General features: G+C 32.3%; 1 non-coding gene across 1 annotated transcript; it reads right to left on the minus strand.

The window, feature by feature from the left end:
- Window positions 1-472: 472 nt before the first annotated feature.
- Window positions 473-578, minus strand: LOC148240208 (small nucleolar RNA R71). Its single transcript, XR_015816632.1, has one exon. It is a non-coding gene; the product is annotated as a small nucleolar RNA R71 (small nucleolar RNA).
- Between the last annotated feature and the right edge of the window lie 22,040 nt (window positions 579-22,618).

Genomic DNA, 22,618 nt, shown 5'->3' on the forward strand with positions numbered 1-22,618 from the left:
ATAAAAAAGAGAGACAGGATTGAGAGAGAGAAAGTAGAAACAAGATATGTAAAGCTTGGAGATTGAGAGATAGAGTGCAACCTTTATCAAAGAACATGATGAACGCGAGAGGAAGACTAGAGTGTTGACGAAGAGAAGATTCAGATCTGATTGTAGAGAAGTAGACAAGTAGAAGCAGAGTGGTAAGTTAGTGGATCTAGTGGAAAACAGAAAACAACCATGGTGAAAGGGAGAGAAACAAAAAAAATTAATTAGATAATATTTATTTAATGTTTAATCAACATTCTTTTGGGTAGAAATTTTCTGAGACTTTTTTTTATAAAAACTGAATGCTAGTGTTTGAAATTTTATGAAATTTCCTTTTTTTTAAGAGATAAAGTTGGTTGCATTCTCTTCTTATAGGTACAATTACAACATAAGAAGGCTTAACTTAAAAAATTTTTGCTACGTTTTTTCTATCAATCAATATGGGAGGATGAGAAATGATATTAAAATTTCTATCATATGGATAGAGAGATGTTGTATGAGGCATGTGAGTGATTTAAGGAGTTGATTAGAAGATGTTCTCATCACGAGTTACTTAAGTGGTTGTTGATCGAAACCTTTTACAATGGATTGAGCTAACAAACCATGATCATAAGTGACGTAGCTGCTAGAGGTGCTTTGATGGGGAAGTCTATGGATAATGTTTATGAGCTATTGGAAAAGATGACCATGAACAACTATCAATGGCCAACAAAAAGACTTCAACCTAAGAAAAATACTAGATTATATGAGATTAATGCTTTAACACCACTTAATCAAAACTTGACTCTTTATTAAAGAAAATTGATCAAAAGATTGTTAATGTTGTTAATTCTCATGTGTAGGGTTTATTTGAAGATCTTTTTCAAACATATGAGGGAAAACAAGTGATTTTGATAGCTGGGCAGGGCATGTCATCATACAATCCATACTTCAATACATACAGTTATGGGATGAGAAATCATTAAAATTTTTCATGGAGGAATCAGCAAAATGTGGTCAAGCCTTTCTCAAGATTTCAACCTCAAGAAAAGAAACTTCATTTGAAGACATGATCACAGCCATTCATAAGAACATAACAGAGTTTTCAATGAAAACTAAAGCAATCATTCCGAATCAACAATTAATGTTACAAAACTAGCAAGCATCGATCAAGAACCTGAAAATCTAAATATGACAGTTGGCAAGCATGATCAATGGTAGAGCTCAAGGTACCTTGCCCAGTAACACTGATACGAATCCAAAGGAACATGTTATGGTAATCACCTTGAGAAGCAGGAAGCAGTTGGTATAAGCAAAAGTGGATGAAGGAACCAAAGAGAAAAATGTTGAAAAAGAGAAAATGGAGTAAGAAGAAGAGAAAAAACAAGTTGTGCTTAAGCATTGTGGGCCACCCGTTTCATTTCCACAATGCTTCAAAAAGCATAATAAAGATAAGATTTTCCTTAAATTTCTTAATATATTTAAAAAACTTCACATTAACATTCTCTTTGCAGTAGCTCTTACTCAAAAGCCAATTTATGCAAAGTTTTTTTTAAGAAGATTCTAGTAAAGAAGATGAGTTTGGAAGATCATGAGATTGTTATGCTCGCTGATGAGTGCAGTGTATCATTAAAGATAAGCTGTCGCCTAAAGTGAAACATTTAGGGACCTTTAATATACCATGTAATATTGGCAATACTTATTTTAAAAATGTTCTTTGTGATCTTGGTGTTAGTATTAACTTAATTTTTTTTTTCTGTATTTAAAAAGATAAGTATGACGAGTGAAGCCTACAACAATGTCATCCAATTAGTGGATAGAGTGTAAAACGCACTCACAAAGAAAGAAATTGTAAGAAGAAAAAAATAGTAAATAATGTTAAGTTCACTAACTTGGTTGAAATAACAAAGAGGCAAGATTAAACAGACATAATTTATTAAATAAGGGTAGAGACCTAGAGATGCAACTTATTTGTTGAAATTATGCAAATTTTATTGAGGGATATAAGAGCCAATAGTCTATTTATATTTTGTAACATTCTTTTTGAATTTGTAACTGACTAACAACTGCAAAAAAAGAACATAATTTCAATACTAGCAAGAGGAACAGATGAATGTGGTAGAAAATTGTGCTTTTAAGTATTTCTTTTCAGTCTTTTGCTTGAGAACAAATAAAAATTTAGGTTCGAGAGTTTTTTATATACTATATTTTTATCATATTTTTTATGCTCTTATTACTTAAATTTGTAATACATTAGAATGCATTTTGAGTTAAAAATTCAAGTCATAAGAAAAATTAGAATGCATGTGACATTGTTGAAGAAACAAGGAAAAAGAGGTTGAAAAATAGAAGAAGAAAAGAATAAGAAACCCAAAAACCTAGATTTAGAGCACCCAAGCCCAGATCCATTCAAACCTAGTTCTTGTTTTCCAAAACGATGTCTTTTTGAGTCTGGGAACCAAACACCAAAATGTTGAGGATGATCTTTTATTATTATTATTATTATTTTTATCCTTTTCCATTTTTATCTAAGGTTAAAATATAGCTTAATGGTTTTAATTAATTTACTAAAAAATGAGATGTTATTAATTTGTATGTTATTTTTAGGATTTACTTATTTTAGTATATGTGCTATTTTTGTAAGCTCCTCAAAGCTATATAAAAGGATTTCATTGTAAGAATTAAAGTAAAGAATAATGAAAGTTACCTTATCTTTTTCAAAGATAAACCTTATCTCTATTTTCAATTAATATATGTTTGAGAGTTATCAAGGTCTATCACTTCCATATGGATCATATTGATATTAGAGCATTTTGATTCTACCTGTATATGATTAAGACTAGAAGTGGTTACAAGGAGATAGGAGAACCTGTTTTCTATTCTCAACGTTCACCGAAGACCCTCAAGAAGAACCACAAATTTGAAGTCTGTTATAATGGCACAAAACTCTATTGTAGTCAATTTAGTCAAGCAAATTACTAGTTTGTCTGAACATATGGTAAAATTTATGTCTTGGATAGAGGATCAATCTCCTGATAATTGTAATAAAAACTCCATTGAGACAATTAAAAGTCCCAGTCTGAGTTTAATAAAAAAGAAAAAAGATCAGTCTCCTCAAGAAAAGGAAAAATAGAGGATGCCAAGACCTTTTGAGGTGGAGACAAAAATCGATATTCCATCGCATGACAGTTCAGTTGATGTTGAGAAGTTAAATTCTTAGATCAATCAGTTGGAGACTTACTTTATCTTATATAGGTATAGTAGTGAAGACAAGGTCTCATTTGTAAGACTAAAAATGATAAGTAATGTCTTAGCATGGTAGAATTCATATATACAAACTCATGATGGTGAAGAAATTACTTGGGATAATTTCCTAGATCTCATCCAAAAAGAATTTTATCCAATGGGCTACCAAGAAGATTAATGGAGGCGATGGCACAACCTATGCCAAAGGTGAGACCAGTCAGTGTAAGAATATACCATTGAGTTTAGACGTCTAGCTGTGGCATTAGGAATTTTGATGGATTCACCAAGATGTTAATGAAATATACCTCAGGATTATTGCCACGTATAAATACTGAGATCTTAATTTATAAACCAAACGATGTGTCTAGTGCAAGTATGATAACTATGACCATTGAAAAGAAAAATAGTTATAACAAGCAATCCTTTGAAGGCTCAAGATCAAGCTCCTCAAAAGAGAAAAAGTTTAAGAAGGCTACTTCAGCCTTATCGTCCTCATCATTAACGTCAAGTGTTAGAAGGTATTGTGGCCACTGTAAGATTGATGGTCATACAAAGGAGAAATGTTGGAAGTTGTGCCTAGAGTTGCATCCAAAGAAAAGACCAAAAGGTAAGATTGTGGCAACAACCTATAATAATAAACCTACAATAGTTTATCATGTTCAAATAGCATATCCAAACTTATCTCTAATCACAATACCAAAAGTTATGGATTTAGAGTCACTTACCAAACATGACAAACGAGAAGAGTTATTTGTCCTAAAAATTTAAGTAAAGCAAGAGGTGATTACTGTCGTGGTTGATAATGGAAGCCAAAGAAATCTCATCTTTGAGCAATTGGTGCAAAAGTTAGAATTGTCCATAATCCCTCACCCTAAGCCATACCCATTAGGTTGGATTCATATAGATGTGGGGCTTTAAGTTAATCGATAATGTACTTTTCGATTTGCTGTTACCAGTCAGTTTATCGATGAAGTGACCTGTGATGTAGTCCCCCTTGATATATGCTAGGTAATACTTGGAAGTCCTTATTTATGGGACCAAGATGTCATCTATTATCGGTGAGCTCAAAGAATTCAGTTTAACAAAGAATGAAGGAAATATCTTTTTTCTGGTAAAAAGATGAAACAAATTGTTGATTTGATCACTGCATGTCAAGCCAAGCGGATGTTTACCACCAAAGCGAGAAGTAAACTACGAGATTTAACTCATCTTAAATTCATCACTTCCAAATTTAAGCATGTATCGGTATTCTATAGTAGAGAATTAAGAAATAAAAAAGAAAGTGTCTGATTTGCTTGAGAGTGGTGTTATAAAACTAAGCAATTCACCTTGTGGATCACTAGTGGTTCTTATTCCTAAAAACGATGGTGGTTGGCATATGTGTATTGACTACCGTGCCTTGAACAAAATCACAATGAAGAACTGATACCCTCTTTCGAGAATAAATGATCTTTTAAATCAATTGAAGCATGCATATTATTTCACAAAGTTGGGTTTGAAATCTGGTTACCATTAAGTACGAATCCAAAAAGAAGATTTTTGGAAAATAGTTTTTAAGACAAGACAAGGCTTGTTTGAGTGGCTAGTCATGCCATTAAGACTTTGTAATGCTCTAGCTATATTTATGTGATTGATGAATGATGTCTTGTGACTTTTCATTGATCAATTTGTCATTTTTTATCTTGATGACATTCTCATCTACAGCCATACTTGGCAGGAACACTTAGATCATTTGAGAAAAGCATTCGAATTGCTACAAAAATATGAACACTGCCTTAATAAAAAGAAGTATGAGTTTGGGCAGAGATCATTATTATACCTTGGATTCATCGTGGGTAATGGTGAATTGCAAATTGATACGGAAAAAGTGAAGGTTATTCAAGAGTGGCCTTGACCAACAAATGTCACTGAAGTTCAAAGTTTTATGGGAGCTTGTCAGTATGTTAGAAAATTTATTTAGAATTTCTTTATGATAATTGCTTCCTTACATGACCTAACAAAGACAAATCTACTGTTTGAGTGGAATTAGAAACATGAGGACACATTTTAGCTTCTAAAAAAAAAAAGATATACGAGGCGCCTGTTTTAGTTCTACCAAATCTACAAAAGCCTTTTGAACTTGAGGCTGATGCATCTGGATATGCAATTAGTGCTGTTCTGATGCAAGAAGGAAGAATTATTGCCTACTACTCTAAATTATTTCAAAGGTCTCAAAAGGACTACCCAACTTATGATAAAAAGTTGTTTACCCTACACCAAGCTGTAAAACATTGGCATGTGTATCTTTTATTTAAAGAAATGGTAGTTTACACTGATCATAAACCCCTCCAATACCATTAAACACAGTCTAAATCACAACAAGTCTGTCACATGAAATGGATAACCTACCTTCAACAATTTAACTTGGTCATCAAATACAAAAAAGAGTTCAGAATAAATTGGTTGATATGTTATCTCGACCACCGATAGCAACACTGTGCTTGTCTGTTGTGATAGAGATTCAGCTAAGTGTACATGAAGAATATGTCAACATGTATTACCATAATTCAGATTTTGGAGATATAATAACTATGGTGAAAATGGAGAAACCATTAAAGTTTACATTAAGAGATGGACTACTATATAAAGGATCACAACTATGTGTTCCTAGAAAAGCAAATCATATACAGTGGATGCGAGAATCTCATACTTTAAAAGTAGTAGGGCACTTTGGAGTAAACAAAACGATATAAAATCTTCAACGCTATGTCTACTGGCCCCGGATGCAACAATATGTAACACATCTTGTTAGAGCGTGTGTGCTATGTAGCACTTCAAAGCCATCAAATAGAAAAATTGAGCTTTATACACCATTACCAGTTCCAAGTAGACCATGAAAAAGCATTTTTATGGATTTCATGAGAGGTCTACCAACTACTAAACAAGGATATAATTACTTAATAGATAGATTTTCCAAAATGATAATACTTATACCATGCAAGAAGACCATCATGGGAGAAGAAACATGTGACATCTAAAGTGTTGATTAAGACAAATGGGTGTCAGATACAGATACAGAATAACGAGCGTATGATAAAATTTATACAGTGAAATAAATTTATTATAAATCTCTTACAAATACATATGAGTTCTAATACATACATATACTGAGGCCAGAAGTGGCTACAAAATACAAAACAAACATAAGGGCCACTCCTTTCATTATGTTATTAGACTCATCAAAAGTGCGGGAACAGTCATGCACTCAGACTTGTGGATCCACAGGATCCTCATAGACTTCTAATGGTAGGTTAGCATGTGGTTCCTCACTTTCTTTCTCATCTCGAGGGGCATGAAAAGAGTGAGTTCCATATACTCAGTAAGTAAAACAGTATTAAATTAACATCATAAGATTTCAAAAGTTAATTACTTTGACTTAAGAGCTTACCATTTAACCTCCTCATTTACCTATCTCACATTATGAAAATCATTTATTTGTTAAAAAAATAGTACATTAATACAGACAACCAACATACATCATGTTAGATAATAGAAAAAATCAAATAAATCATGAAATGCTCAAATTTTCGTATCATGCTTAGCGAAGTCGTTACAATTTCCATCTCTAAAGTCAGATTGACTTCTAACTACCTAAGTGGAATGACCATATCAGATACAAATACAACAATTTGCTCAGACCCATTTTCGGCTGGCCAAATTATGGTACGATCTATGACCATAGTCATACCAGTCATAGTGGCCCTAACAGATATCTATAGTCACGACATTATTTAGCCACGAGTGACCCCTACAGATAGTGCAATACCACTCTCGTCAGAGGGTATGCTGTCATCCACTGGGAGTGGTCCTTTTACATCTTTCCATACTAGATAGGAGAGCGAGAAATAGATACCATGCAGGGTAAGGAGAACAGATACTCCTTAAAGATAAAAAGTCTAATGAAACACTCGATACAATATGCATGTCAATACAGATACACTTCGGACCATACAGACTTTATTTCACTTTTCTCTTTTTTTTTTTTTTACACTTTTTAATTTTAGCAATTACATATTATATTTATTACATGCAATTTATCAAGTATCTGCAATTCATATAGCATGCTTGAAAATAAGAATAATTCAACTCATTAGAATATAGAGGCATACAAAACAAGCAAAATTACAATCATATAAAATTAGTTTTTCTAAAAATACTCCTTAAGACATCGAAAAAGATACTAGATTTCTTATTGAAACTTTGATATTTTCACCTTCACCGTTCTCATTTTCTTTCTCTTCATCTCTCACTAGACTACTATCTCTCTCTCTCTAAATATTAAAAAATGGAAGAATGGAAGTGTGGTGAGAAATGGAAGGGGAAGGGCAATTTATAAAATTTTGGACCCGATGGATTCGTGCCAAGTGGCAAAATCCAATGAACAGATAGGAGAAAAAGATGTTTGGCATGAAAAACGAGGGATGAAGGTCTCCTCCATCAACAGTGGTAGTGCGCCGCCTAAGGCGACAACGATGACGCACTGTCTGAGGTGGTAGTGCTCAGGCCAGCGCGTTGTAGGCTAGCCAGCAGGCACACAGGCCTCCTACTGTGCGCGTAGGGCCTAGACGCACTGGGCGTTGTGCGCAGGCCTACTGCACACAAGCCCCAAACGCACAAGGCCTATTCGTGCAGGCTTGCTTCACGGATGGCGTGCACACAGTTTGCAGCGCCTGTCCACGCGCGAGATGAGACGTGAACGTCCCGCCTGTACGTGACAAGACGAGCACAGGTCCTAACACCGCGTTGTGCGCGCAAAAGGGATGTGCGTACTGTGCGCATGTCCCATGCGTGCATGTGCATGGATGGGACGTGCGTGCTATACACACGTCCTGTGCATGCGTGCACAGTGCCTAGCACCCGCGCAGGCAACCTGTCCCCCCGCAGGATTTTTTTCCTAATTCACCATTTTTTCGATTTCTCTTAGTTTTTTTATAATTAATTTAAATGAGTTAAACGCAAAATTAAATAATAAAATCTAAAATTAAATAGATTTTAAATATACTTAAATAAAGCAAATTAAATAAAAATTAACCAGATTTACGAATCATAATAAATATTAAGTAGAGTAAATTAATTAAGTTTAACATGGTTAAATGCCTGAATAAATAGTGTTTCCAAATTATTTAAGCACAGTGATGAGCGGGGTGTTACAAAATAAGAAATTTTTTCTTCAAGAATGTTTGGACACATTTTAGGTTACCAAGCTCTATTATTTCAGATCGTGATAGTCATTGTCTTAGAAGTTCTAGAGATTATTGTGGTCTATGATGGATACGAAGTTGAATAGAAGTATAATTTTTCATCCACAAATTGATGGTCAAATTGAAGTTATCAATCAAACCATTGTACATCTTCTGAGCGGTTATAATGTTCGATACCCTAAGAGTTGGGACAAGAGTTTACCATATCTGTAATTTGCCTTTAACAAAGTTATTCATAACTCCACTAATAAGTCACCATTTGAAGTTTGTCTTGGCTACTTACCATAAAATATGTTTGATATTGAGTTTATACTTGAGTCATCATTAAAGGAAATGCAAGACAAGAATGGTCCCGAGAAGGCTCAAAAGTTCTTAAAATGCATTCGACAGGTCCATGGTGAAGTAGAAAAGCAATTGCAGAAAGCTCAGTAAAAATATAAAGCTAGACATGATCGACATAGAGTAAAAGGCGAATCCCAAATGGGAGATATAGTATGGCTAAACTTAGGAAAAGAGAGGTTAAAAAGAGAAGGCAATAAGTTAAAGGCTATTTATTATTGTCCTTTTGAGATCCTTAAAAAGATTGGTGATAACGCATGTCAAACAAGAGTTACCTAGCTACATGAAAATATACTATGTGATCAATGTTGAAAATCTAAAACCTTTCGAACCATCAATGTTATATGATGAACCTGGAGAAGTTATGAATTCAGTGGAAGATACTATCCTTGAAAAGAAAGTCATAGAAACTCGTAAGAGAACAAGAGAAGCATTTCATATTAGAAAGAAAAGAGAAAAATATAATGCATCAAAGTGGTTCACTAGAGAAATAAGAGAATTTACATTTTTCAATCTCAAATTTTAAGATCCAACAGGAGTTGGATTCCTTTAAAAGAAAGGGGAGTAATGATCAAGGATGATCTTTTATTATTATTATTATTATCCTTTTTTATTTTTATATAAGATTAAAAAATAGCTTAATGGTTTTAATTAATTTACTGAAACAAATGAGTGAATATTAATTTATATGTTATTTTTAGGATTTACTTATTTTATTATATGTGCTATTTTTGTAAGCTCCTCAAAGATAAGAGGATTTCATTGTAAGAATTAAAGTAAAGAAGAATGAAAGTTATCTTATCTTCTTTAAAGATAAAAATTCTCTTTATTTTCAATTACTAATTGTTTGAGAGTTGTCAAGCTCTACTACTCCCATACAGATCACAAAATGATGCTGTTTTGAAGAATGAAAAAAAAAATGTAGAAAGCATAAGAGGAAAAAAGACGACTAGAAAGGGAAATGCTCATCGAAAAAGGAGAGGCAGGAGGCGTGCGGGAAATCTGACCTACTTCCTGCTGCCTACAAAAGGCGTGACCAGAAGTAGAGAGTAAGAGGAGGAGATCTGACAAAAGAAAATAGCAGAAGGGAGAGACTAAAGTTAGAGAGGATAAGTAGAAACAAGATTTACAAAGTTTGGAGATTGAGAAACGAAGTGTGAGCTTCGTTGGAGAACACAACAAATGCGAGAGGAAGACCAGAGCAATGATGAAGAGTAAATCCAAGTATAATTGTAGAGAAGCAGACAAGCAGAAGCAAAGCGGTAAGTCAGCAGATCTAGTGGAAAGTAGAAAGTAGACGTGGTGAAAAGGAGAGAAGCAGAAAAAAATTAATAATGTAATATTTATTTAAGGTTCAATCAGCATACTTTTGGGTAGAAATTTTTTGAGATTTTCTTTATGATAAAAACTAAATCTTAGTGTTTGGAATTTTTCATTAATTCATCTTTAACTATTACATGATTATATTTTTCTCAATTAAAACTATTGTTACTGAATCCATCATGTTCGACTAAATTTTCTTCGCTAGAGTGATTGATCTAGCCTAAATCAGAGGTAAATTTGTTGTTTAATTTTTAACTTTCTTCTAATTACAATTTAGCAGTATTGAACTTAATTCAATTATGAGACATCATTAACTCATATCTATATTATGATTAATTAATAATATATATCTAATTAAATTTTATTAATTAGATATACATTGTTAAACATTAATTAAGACATGAATGGGAGTAACATAATCAAGTTGTCATGAGAAATTGAAGTATCGCAGATTTAATTAAATCAAATTAATAATTACTATAAAAGGTTAGTAGTTGTTAATTGATAGACTTAGAGAATATTAAGGGAGAAACTAAAAATATATTAGGATACTTTGACCATTACAGACTATATTAAATCGATTGTGAAATTAAAATACAAATGTACCCAAGATTTAGGTGAAATCAATTACTCTGATGCATCTCTATTAATAGTTTTCTTAATTTTAATTAGTTTGCTTTGATTAAGTTGTTTTGACTTTTTTTTTAAAAAAAGTTTGAATTTCAATTTCTAAATAATAATAGAATTCAATACATTTTTGGTACTTAATATGCAATCTATATAGGATGATACTCTAGTTATCACTTTATTACTTGAACAGTTTTGTGCACTTATGAATTTGTCCATCACATATCTCAACACTTTTTTTACTACAACAGGTTGCTTTTAAGCTAGATCTTGCATGATCTCAATAGAAAACTTGTAGCAAACAATAAATTAGGAATTGCAGTTGTTAGATAAAGTAGGCTTCCCACCAAGTTTCTATACAACTTTGAATCAACATCTTCGTTTGTTTTCTTTTGACAACTTTTAATTTTTAACTAATAAAGTAGTTATTGATTTGTTATTTTCCTTTTTAAAATTCTTTAGTAATTCTTTTGCATATTTCTCATGAGAAACAAAAATACCATATGAGGATTGAGTAATTCCATTCTTAAGAAGTATGTCATGAGTCCTAAATCTGACATTTCAAGCATGACTTACATTTCATGTTTAAAATCTGCAACAAGTTTCTCACAACTCCCTGTAATCAGCAAATATCAACATAGATAGAAAGAACAATAAGTTTTTCAACTTATATAGTTTTAACATATAGAATAGACTTATTTTCGCTTCTAACAAAGTCACAATTGATAAGATGAGTATCCACTTTATTGTACCATGCTCTTAGGACTTGTTAAATGCCATATAAGGCCTTATGAATGTTGTACACATAATTCTTATTACCCTCTATTTAACATACAATTCTTCCTACAATTTTTATTCAAAACTTCTGACTTTACATCAATATGAAATACTTGTCATCTTTGTGAGTTACAAGTACCTATAGTAGTTTTATAATTTCATGTATTGTCACAGGGACAAAGGTATCTTCAAATTCTACACTAGGTCACTAAGAATACCCTTTGACTATAGAACTTGCTTCATGTTTGTAAATGATTCCATCATAATTTAATTTGGTCTTCAAAACCCACTTTATATCTATGACATTTTCTAGATCTGGTTCGTTTACTGAACTCCAGGTGTCATTATTTTCGATCATAGAAATCTAATCCTGTATAGCATGCTTCCATTCTTTATATTTTACTGTCTCTTCATAAAGTTGTGTGTTTCATAGATTTCATATAAGGATTTTGTTTTGGGTACAGGTGATTCAGTTGAGGTATATAAAAGTGCATCAGTATTCTCTTCAAGTAGAGTGATGCAAACAAAGCTAAAAACACTCAAGATACTCAAAGAGCATCAAAAGGTGACTTGGAGCAAATTTTAAATGATGTAAACACAAATAGAGTTCCAAGCCTGGAAAGTTTCAGCAGACCAGTAACAAGATCAAAGGCAAAAAAGCTTAACAAGTTGCTCCAAATTTTCACTCAAAAACATGTGGATGATGGGTTGGCCTATTATGGAAAGTTCAAATATGAGCTTTTTGAACAGCCCAAATTCGTAACTTTAATTGGGTTTAAATGATTTGGGATAATTTGGGCTTGTTTGAGTCTTATTGGTAATAGATGAATAAGCCTTATGTATGAGCTGGATTAGTTGAGTTGTTTTAAGTATTTTGGATTGTTTTATTTTAGTTTGAGTTAATTAAGCCCATATAGTCAAGTGTAACTCATTTCAGGCTTAAGTCTTGTCTTAGTGTTATTACAATAATGAGCCCATAACTATATGGTACCACAAACAATTAGTGGTGTTGGTTAAGAAGATTGGAGTTTCAACAAGTTACATAACAATTATATGCCTATAATTAACCTAATTATTGTTGGAGTTACAATTGCAATTATCACATAATTAGTCTAGTTATTGTAAGAGTTACAATTGTAGTTATTGTATTATAACTTATTATTGATTTCTTTGGCTATAAATACCAAAGGAACTCTTCTTTGTGGACATCAAGAGCTGTAATCAAATATTTTAAAATTGAGTTGAGAGCATTTTGGATTTCTTTTCACTTTATGCACAAGGTGTTGATTTGGAATACAATTGTTATCACTTGTATTTCAATTCTGATTTCTTATTTTAATTATTCTTGGTGCTTGTTTGGATTGGGTTCAAGGGATAACATTTATCTTTGTTGGGTTCTATTTAACTTCTACCATCTGAATGATTGAACAAATTTGCTTCCTTTTTACTTAAGATCTAAATTCTGTTCTAGACCGATTGAAGAATTCTAAGATTCAAGCAAGGGTCTTGGAGTTCCACATCATTTGGTATCAGAGCTAGGTTCACCAAGTAAATTAGTCTATCCTTATTTTATTGTCTTTATTTTCATTATTTCTTGCAAAAAAAAAATGATAAATTTGCATTCAGCAAAAAAAAAAATCAAATTAGCCTAATTTGCTTAATTGTGCAAAACACACTTCAACCAATTCTACCTTGTGTAATTGAAACACCTACTGTTATTTTTCTTTTATTTATCTCATATAACATTCCAATACATTTAAAATTTAAAAGAAAAACTCGTTTCAAGACTATTTATTTGGTTGAGATTGTTTGTGTAATTTTTGGGGCTGTTTGGAAACAACTCATCTCAATTGAGTTTGTTTTTATCCAAAACTATTTGTTTCACTTGATTTGAGTGTTTTGAGTGATAATTTATGGTTCTATTAGAGAATTACAAGTTTCATGCATTAAATTTCAGATTTACCATTTTTCTTCTTCTTGCATCTTTAGTTTTTATTTAATATTTCTGCCCATTTGCTTCTTATTACATCTTGAGGTAATGATATTGATTCGTTGTTGCCTAATTAACATAAAAATCATCATACACTTATCTCTATATCAAGTGTGTGCTCTTCATTTTTTAGATTATTCTAGTTTGCTTCTATAGTTAAATTCGTGTATCTTGTTTCTTTAATAATTCTTTATTATCTCTAATTAAAATTGAGTACATAATGATAATTAATTATTTTCTAAATTGGCCCTTTTGTATAAAGTTATAAAAGATTGCTTGAGTGGTAAAAAGTAAGAGAGTGCGAGCTCAAAAGAGGGTAAAAACCAAAATTGAGTGAAACACGAGTGCCCATACTACAAGAGTAAACATGTGAGGGAGTGATTTGTGAAGTTGCAATCTATTTTGTTTGTCATTAAAATTTCAGATTTTGAAGATGGAGCCACAAGGGAGTGAAAGAACATCAAAAGATCAAGAATTCATCCTCAAAGCAACGGAATAACAATTTGAGAGGATTCAACTAGCTATTGGCAACATGAATGAGAAACTAGAGAAACAACAATGTGAGTTAAAACCAAGGGCAAGAAGACTTTCAACACCACCTTTTGATGAGGAAGTGGAGGAAAAATTTGATTACCAAGCTACTTTGGTCAATAAAGGTCGAAATTATGGTCGAAATTATCTTGATAAAAACATTAAGAGCATCAAAATGAAAATCCCATCGTTTCTAGACAAGAATGATTTGAATGCTTATCTTGAATGGAAGCGCAAGGTGGAGCTTATTTTTGAGTGCCATAATTATTTGGAGGAGAAAAAGATAAAGCTTGCGGCCGTGGAGTTTGGAGAGTATACCATTGTGTGGTGGGATCAACTCATCACACGTAAAAAGAGAAATTGAGAGAGACTTATTTCCACTTAGGCCGAAATGAAGGCTATCATGAGAAGGTGCTTTGTTCCTACTCACTACTATTGGGACTTACATCAAAAATTGCAAAGCCTTAAACAAGGGAACAAGAGTATAGAAGACTACTACAAAGAGATAGAGATAGCCATGATAAGGGCTAATATTGAAGAGGATAGGGAAGCTACTATGTCAAGGTTCTTAAATGGTTTTAACAAAGACATAGCCAACATTATAGATCTTCAACATTATGTCGAGATTGATGATATGGTGCACATGGCTATAAAGATTGAAAGACAATTAAAGTGAAAGGGGAACACAAGGCAAGCCAACACTTATTTGGCCCAAAATTCCAATTAGAGGCCAAGTTGGAGGGGAGATAACAAGGCTGTCCAATTCAAAAGAGATGACAAAATCAAGCCAAAAGATGCTAATAATAATAAAAAAAGATATTTCTAACTCCAAAACTCCTAGAAATAGAGATATCAAGTGTTTTAGATGTTTGGGTTTTGGTCATATTGCATCCCAATGCCCAAATAAAAGGGTAATGGTGATGCATGGTGATGGTGTTGAAACGGATGATGAGAGTGATGTGGAGGATGAAATGCCTCCTTTGGAGGATTGTAGTGATAGGAAAACACCTATGGAAGATAGATTGTTGGTTTCTAGGCATGCTTTGAATACGCAAGTAAGGAATGATGATGAGGGGGTTAAGTTGCAAAGAGAAAAAAAATTTCATTCTAGATATCTAGTGAATGAAAAATTGTATAGCATGATTAGTGATGGGGATAGTTGTGTAAATGTGGCTAGTACCTTGTTTGTTGATAAACTGGGTTTAGAAACTACAAAACATCATAAACCCTATAAACTACAATAGCTTAACAATAGTGGGGAGGGTGAGAGTTAATAAGCAAGTGAGGGTGCCTTTTACTATTAGAAAGTATAGTGATGAGGTGACATGTGATGTAGTTCCTATGCAAGTTAGTCATATTTTATTGGGTAGACCATGGCAATGGGATAGGAGAGTGATGCATGATGGGTATCTCAAAAGGTACATAGTAGAAAAAGAGGGTAAAAAGTATACTCTTCTTCTTTTAACCCCTAAACAAATTTTTGAAGACCAAATGCAACTTAAAAAGTCCCATGATGAATTCGCACAAAGAGAGGCTAAGAAAAAAAAAAGAAAAAGAAAAAGAGAAAAGAAAAGAGAGTGAGAGAAAATTAGAGTGGAAAAATGAAAATCAAAAGGAAAAAGAAAGAGAGGTGCATTCGACCATAGAAAAGAACTAGGGAAAGAGAATGAGCTTTTATACTAAAATGAGAGATGTGAGAAAAGCTTTATTTTCTAACAAGCCAATTATTATACTCATGTACAAGGAAGCTTGTTTCTCAACTAACGAACTTGACCCTTCTTTGCCAAGTGTTGTGGTTGAAGTTTTGCAGGAATTTAGTGATGTCTTTCTCGATGATCTACCTCAAGGTTTACCACCTTTGAGAGAGATTGAGCATCAAATTGACTTCATTCCCGGGGCTGTCATACCAAATAGACCATCCTATAGGAACAATCCCGAGGAGACCAAAGAGCTTCAAAGGCAAGTGGAGGAGCTCTTATAAAAGGGGCACATTCGAGAAAGTTTAAGCCCATGCACAGTCCTGTCTTATTAATACCCAAAAAAGATGGTAGTTGGCGTATGTGTGTTGATTGTAGAGCCGTCAACAAAATAACGGTAAAATATCAACACCCAATACCTCGACTTGATGATATGTTATATGAGTTGCATGGGGCTTGTGTATTTTCTAAAATTGACTTAAAAGTGGTTATCACCAAATAAGAATGAAACCAAGAGATGAATGAAAAACTGCTTTTAAACAAAACAAGGGTTATATGAGTGGTTGATTATGCCATTTGGCTTAACTAATGCGCCAAGTACTTTCATGCGTTTAATGAACCATGTTTTATATAAATTTATTGGAAAGTTTGTGGTTGTCTACTTCGATTACATTCTTGTGTATAGCAAATCTATTGATGAGCATGTCATGCATTTGAGTCAAGTGTTTGACACATTACACAAATTTCAACTATATGCTAACATGAAGAAATGTACATTTTGCATTGATCGCATCATTTTCTTAGGATATGTTGTGAGTGCAAAAGGAATCGAGGTAGATAGTGAAAAGGTAAAGGCTATTCAAGAGTGGCCGACACCTAAAAGTATAAGTGAGGTGCGTAGTTTTCATAGTTTGGCGAGTTTCTATAGGAAATTTATAAAAGATTTTAGTACCATTACTGCCCCTTTAACTGAAATCATGAAAAAAGATAAGGAGTTTGTTTGGGGAAAAAAACAAGAACATTCATTTTTTTTATTGAAAAAAAAGTTATGTAATGCATCTTTATTAAGATTGCCTAATTTTGATTCAACTTTTGAAATTGAATGTGATGCCTCTGGGCTTGGGATAGGTGCTATTCTTATGCAGGATAAAAGACCCATTGCTTACTTCAGTGAGAAGCTTAATGGTGCACAAGTGAATTATTCCACCTATGACAAAGAGTTTTATGCTTTGGTAAGAGCATTAAAGATATAGCAGCATTATTTGTTACCAAAAGAATTTGTGATTCACACCAATCATGAATCTTTGAGGTATTTAAAAGGGCAAGGCAAGTTTAATAAACGACATGCAAAATGGGTGAAATTCATAGAGTCCTTCCCATATGTGATCCAATATAGCTGATGAGCTTTCAAGAAGGTACAGTCTTATCTCTACTCTTTCTACAAAGTTGTTGGGATTTGAGCATTTCAAAGAATTGTATGTGCATGATAGTGATTTATCAAATGTTTATGTGGCTTGTGAACATGAGGTATTTCAAGACTTTTATAAGCATGATGATTTTCTATTTAAAAAGAAAAAATTGTGTGTGCCTAATAGTTATATTAGGGAGTTGCTTGTTCGTGAAGCACATAGTGGTGGTTTAACAGGACATTTTGGAATTGGCAAAACTTTGAATATTTTACATGAACATTTCTTTTGGCCTAAAGTTGCACAAACATGTTGAGAAAATTTGTGTGCAGTGCATCTCATGTAGGCAAGCTAAATCTAGAGTTCAACCACATGGATTATATATGCCATTACCCATTCCTACACATCCTTGGGTTGATATTTTTATGCACTTTTTGTTGGGTTTGCCTAGGAGTAGAAAAGGCCGAGACTCAATATTTGTTGTTGTTGATTGTTTTTCCAAAATGGCACACTTTATATCATGTCACAAAACAGATGATGCCACACACATATCGGATTTGTTTTTATGCGAAGTTGTTAGAATGTAGGGCATTCCTAAAACCATTGTGTCCGAGAGGATGTTAAGTTTTTAAGCCACTTTTGGCGAGTTTTGTGGTCCAAACTTGGGACCAAACTTTTACTTTCTACTACTTCACATCCACAAACGGATGGTCAAATTGAAGTAGTAAATAGAACACTTGGTACATTATTATGTACTTTAATTGGAAGGAATATTAAAACTTGGGAAGATATACTACCATATGTTGAATTTTCTTATAATCGGAGTATACATTCTTCTACTGGTTTTTTTCTTTTGAAATTGTGTATGGTTTTAATCCCTTAACTCTACTTGATTTGTTGTCTATTCCTATAAGTGACATTTCTAATTTGGATGGACATAAGAAAGCAAAAATGGTTAAAGCAGTTCATAAAAAGCAAGGCAGAACATTGAAAAGAAAAATAAACAAGTAGCATCCCCATGTCAATAAAGGAAGACGCAAGATTTTATTTGAACCCAGAGATTGGGTGTGGGTTCATATGTGCAAGGAACGATTTTCATCAAAACGAAAATCTAAGTTGGATGCTTGTGGGGATGAGCCATTTCAAATCATAGCCAAAATCAATGAAAATGCCTACAAAGTGGACCTACCAGGTGAGTATAGTGTTTCGACTACATTTAACATATCTGATTTATCTCCTTTTAAAATTGATGCAGGAATTGATTCGAGGACGAATCCTTTTGAGAGGAGGGGGAATGATGGAAACAAGGCTAAAAATACTCAAGATACTCAAAGAGCATCAAAAGGTGACTTGAAACAATTTTCAAATGATATAAACACAAATAGAGTTCCAAACCTGGAAAGTTTCAGCAGACCAGTAACAAGATCAAAGACAAAAAAAGCTTAACAAGTTGCTCCAAGTTTTCATTCAAAAACATGTGGATGATGAGCTGACCAATCGTGGAAAGTTCAAATATGAGCTTTTTGAACAGCTCAAATTCGTAACTTTAATTGGGTTTAAATGATTTAGGATAATTTGGGCTTGTTTGAGTCTTATTGGTAATGGGTAAATAAGTCTTGTGTATGGGCTGGATTAATTGAGTTATTTTAAGTATTTTGGATTGTTTTATTTTAGTTTGAGTTAATTAAGCTCATATAGTCAAATGTAACTCATTTTGGGCTTAAGTCTTGTCTTAATGTTATTACAAGAATGAATCTATAACTATATGGTGCCACAAACAATTAGTGGTGTTGGTTAAGAAGATTGGAGTTATAAGGAATTATATAACAATTACATGTCTATAATTAGCCTAGTTATTGTTGAAGTTACAATTGTAATTATTACATAATTAGCCTAGTTATTGTGAGAGTTACAATTGTAGTTATTGTATTGTAACTTATCATTGATTTTTTTGACTATAAATAAAAGGAACTCTTCTTTATAGACATCAAGAGTTGTAATCAAATATTTCAAAATTGAGTTGAGAGCGTTTTGACTTTCTTTTCACTTTATGCACAATGTGTTGATTTGGAATACAATTGTTATCACTTGTATTTCAATTTTGATTTCCTATTTCAACTATTTTTAGTGCTTGTTTGGATTGGATTCAAGGGATATCATTTATCTTTCTTGGGTTCTATTTAACTTCTACCATTTGGATGATTGAACAAATTTACTTCCTTTTTACTTGAGATCTAAATTATGTTCTATACCGATTGAATAGTTCTAAGATTCAAACAAGGGTCTTAGGGTTCCACATCATAGAGTGTCAAGATCAATTTATCTTCTGAAATTCCTAAAAGTGTATTTCTTGCCATTTTCTCACCTTATAGCCTTTAATTTACATCCACTTTGCACTTCAATCATATTCTTGAATCTTTTAAAAATATTAAGAACTTATGTTTTATTTTTCAAGAAATAAACCCAAGTTATTCGTGCATTTATTTTTGTTGAAAGGTTTAATGTTCCTGGGGCGATATACATCTGTGTTCACTAACTCAAATTTCTTTTATTCTCCAAGTTAGCTTTGATGAGAATTGTTGCCTATGAAACTCTCCTAATTCACAGATGCTACATACATGATTTTCTTCTATTAAGATTTGTATATCTCTTATCAAGCCTCAAGAGTGCATTTGCTTCAAAGAAACAAGATCAAAGCGACCATATATTCTATGTCACAATAATGAATCCTCATATTTGCCATAAAAAACACTATCACTTGCTGAATTCCAATTTAAAGTGAAAGATTTATCAATGATAAGAACATGTGTAACCAGATGTTGGTTTGAGTCATATATGTTGCAGCTTTGATCTTTAAATGTTAAAAAATAACCATTTGAAATAAGATGTACAAGTTTTGAGCTAGATATACATACAATTCATTATGAATATTCTTGATATCTTTCTTAGAGTGAACAGTAACTGAGCCCTTTCCTTGTGCTTCTACCTTAAGCATTTGTAAACCTAAGTATAACATTGATAAACACGTTTAGGTTGCTGAACAAGCCTTAATCATATGCCATGTGATTGGTACAACTATTGGTTATGTACCATATATGCTTACTTGAGTTGTGACTAAGCTGAGAAGCCATGAAAAATCTAGTTTCTTGATCCTCTTATTCATTTGTATAATTAACAAGCTGTGTTTGCTCTTTTTTCTCCTTTGTTTGATTTTTCTTGGCTCGTCAATCTTTTTCTATGTCCTAACTTTTTTCAATACATGCCTTCTACCTTAGGTTTATCCTTAAATTTACAATTTTTTCTAAGTGATCTATTCTTTGACATACGTTACGAGGAGGAAATTTTTTTCTTCTTCCAAATTTTTTTGTGTCTGCAGCTTTACCTGATATGAGCAAGGAAAGAAAAAATAATTTATTCACAAGGGAAAAAGTAACCAAGGGGTGAAATCAAGAGAAAGTGAAAAATAAATCTCATGCCTTAATGGAAGATTGAATCTCATGAATTTTAGGAAGATTATGGGAACAATTAATCCTTTTCAAAACTGGTCATAATCTTTCTTAATTATTCACTCAATTATCTTCAAAATTAATTAAAATCCTCTCTATTTAAAAAATAGAGATAATATATGTCCTATTTTAGAAAGCAATCATTTTAATTGTTGTAAGTTTTTTATTCTATTATAAATTTATTTTTCTATATAATTTTGCGATTAATTTAAGAGATTATTTTTCTTATTATTTATATGGCCGACATTATAAATAAATTATTAATTTACAGTTATATTCATTCAAATTTAATAATAATAAAATTATAAAATTTTAATTTTTAACTAGTGAAATTTTTGTCAACCTTCTTATTGAGTGGAAATTAATTCAACTTATCAAAATAAGTTCTTGTGTCGTCTTATCAATCCCTCTTGAATTAATTTCACTTATCAAGATTTCATCTTATGGTATTTAATCAATTCAAATCACCATCCTAACTAGTTTAGTTGACATTCACGTGTTAAATATAAATTAGTAAGATGAATTTGTTGAGAGTTTAGAGATTATGAATATACTAGAGTACGATAGATGCATAAACTAAGCAGCTGTGAAGTGGTCAACCAATGTATCCCATATCCCTTATTTTCCGTCTGCACAGTATCTCCCACTATCCCATTTTGTTTTTAATTGCCTTAGAAGTAGGAAGTAGCAGTTAGTATTTTCTGTATTTAAAGCATGAAAAATTAATGAAAAGGGATATGAAGTTTATTCCAGAAAACGAGCGGTAATTTTCTCACCCAAAGCAGAAAAACTCATTTGATTTGACCCCTTGCTCTAACTGGGGGACCTAACATAGTCTACGTGCATTATTACCCTTCCCATAATACCTCCCTTTTTGGCTGGTTTAGAATGCATCTTCAACAGTCTTATCAAGTTCCGCACCTTGAGCTTTGTTAGATCACATCAGTCCTCAGTTGCTGAAATCTTTGGTTTGAACCTTGCTGGTCAACTTATCATCATTTTTTCAACTACTTTGTTGTCTGGAAATAGCTCTCCAAATAACTTTATTTTACTTATAATCTCAAATAACTTTCCAGCATACTCCTTGACAATCTTACCTTCCTTCATTTTATGCATCTTAGACTCCCTTTTCAGTTTAAGTTCGACACTTTTCACCCTATCACTGCCTTCATGCTACTACTCCAACTTTTCCAAAAATTTGTTTTGGAGTTTCACAAGTTATTACATTTAAGAAAATAGTTTCTTACAAGGCTGAGTATAGAAAAGTTAAAGCTCTTTGCTTCTTGGCCTTTTTGCTCTTCATAGTTTTCCAAGTTGTGCAATAGTTGGATCATCCTCAAGTATTATTGGTTCTCCACCATTTTTTACTACTTCCTACAAATTCGAGGCTTTTAAGTAGGTTTTCATTTTGATCACCCACAATTCATAGTTTTATCCATTAAACAATAGAGATCAGGTCTTCATAAAATTATTTGCAGACATATTTTTATTGTTCTCGAAGTGTTTTATTTCTTTTTTTTATAAACATTCAAGATTGTAATCTCATAAATCCCTCAAAAATAATGTCTGTTTGATAGATATATTTAGAAAAAAGAAAATATAGATATAAACTTAACTTTTTCTTATTATATTGTGTTGAAAATACAATATATACATGTATATGGTAAACAATATATATATATATATATATGTACTTACAAGCACCTTAAAATTCATGTGCCAATCAAAACATACATGCACCTTAACATAAGTGTATACTAAAAAAAAAAAAGTCTAAATGTATTAACATATTAACTACAATGTTTATAACTTACTCTATTTGATTAGTATAAAAATTATAAAATATTTATATTTTGTATAAAAAATATAGTTAATCGTAATTGTAAAATGGATTAGTATTATAGAATGTTGATGTCATAAATGCAACTAT

Source organism: Carica papaya, chromosome 9 (assembly GCF_054855325.1).
Source record: "Carica papaya isolate Zhongbai chromosome 9, ASM5485532v1, whole genome shotgun sequence".
Classification (NCBI taxonomy): domain Eukaryota; kingdom Viridiplantae; phylum Streptophyta; class Magnoliopsida; order Brassicales; family Caricaceae; genus Carica; species Carica papaya.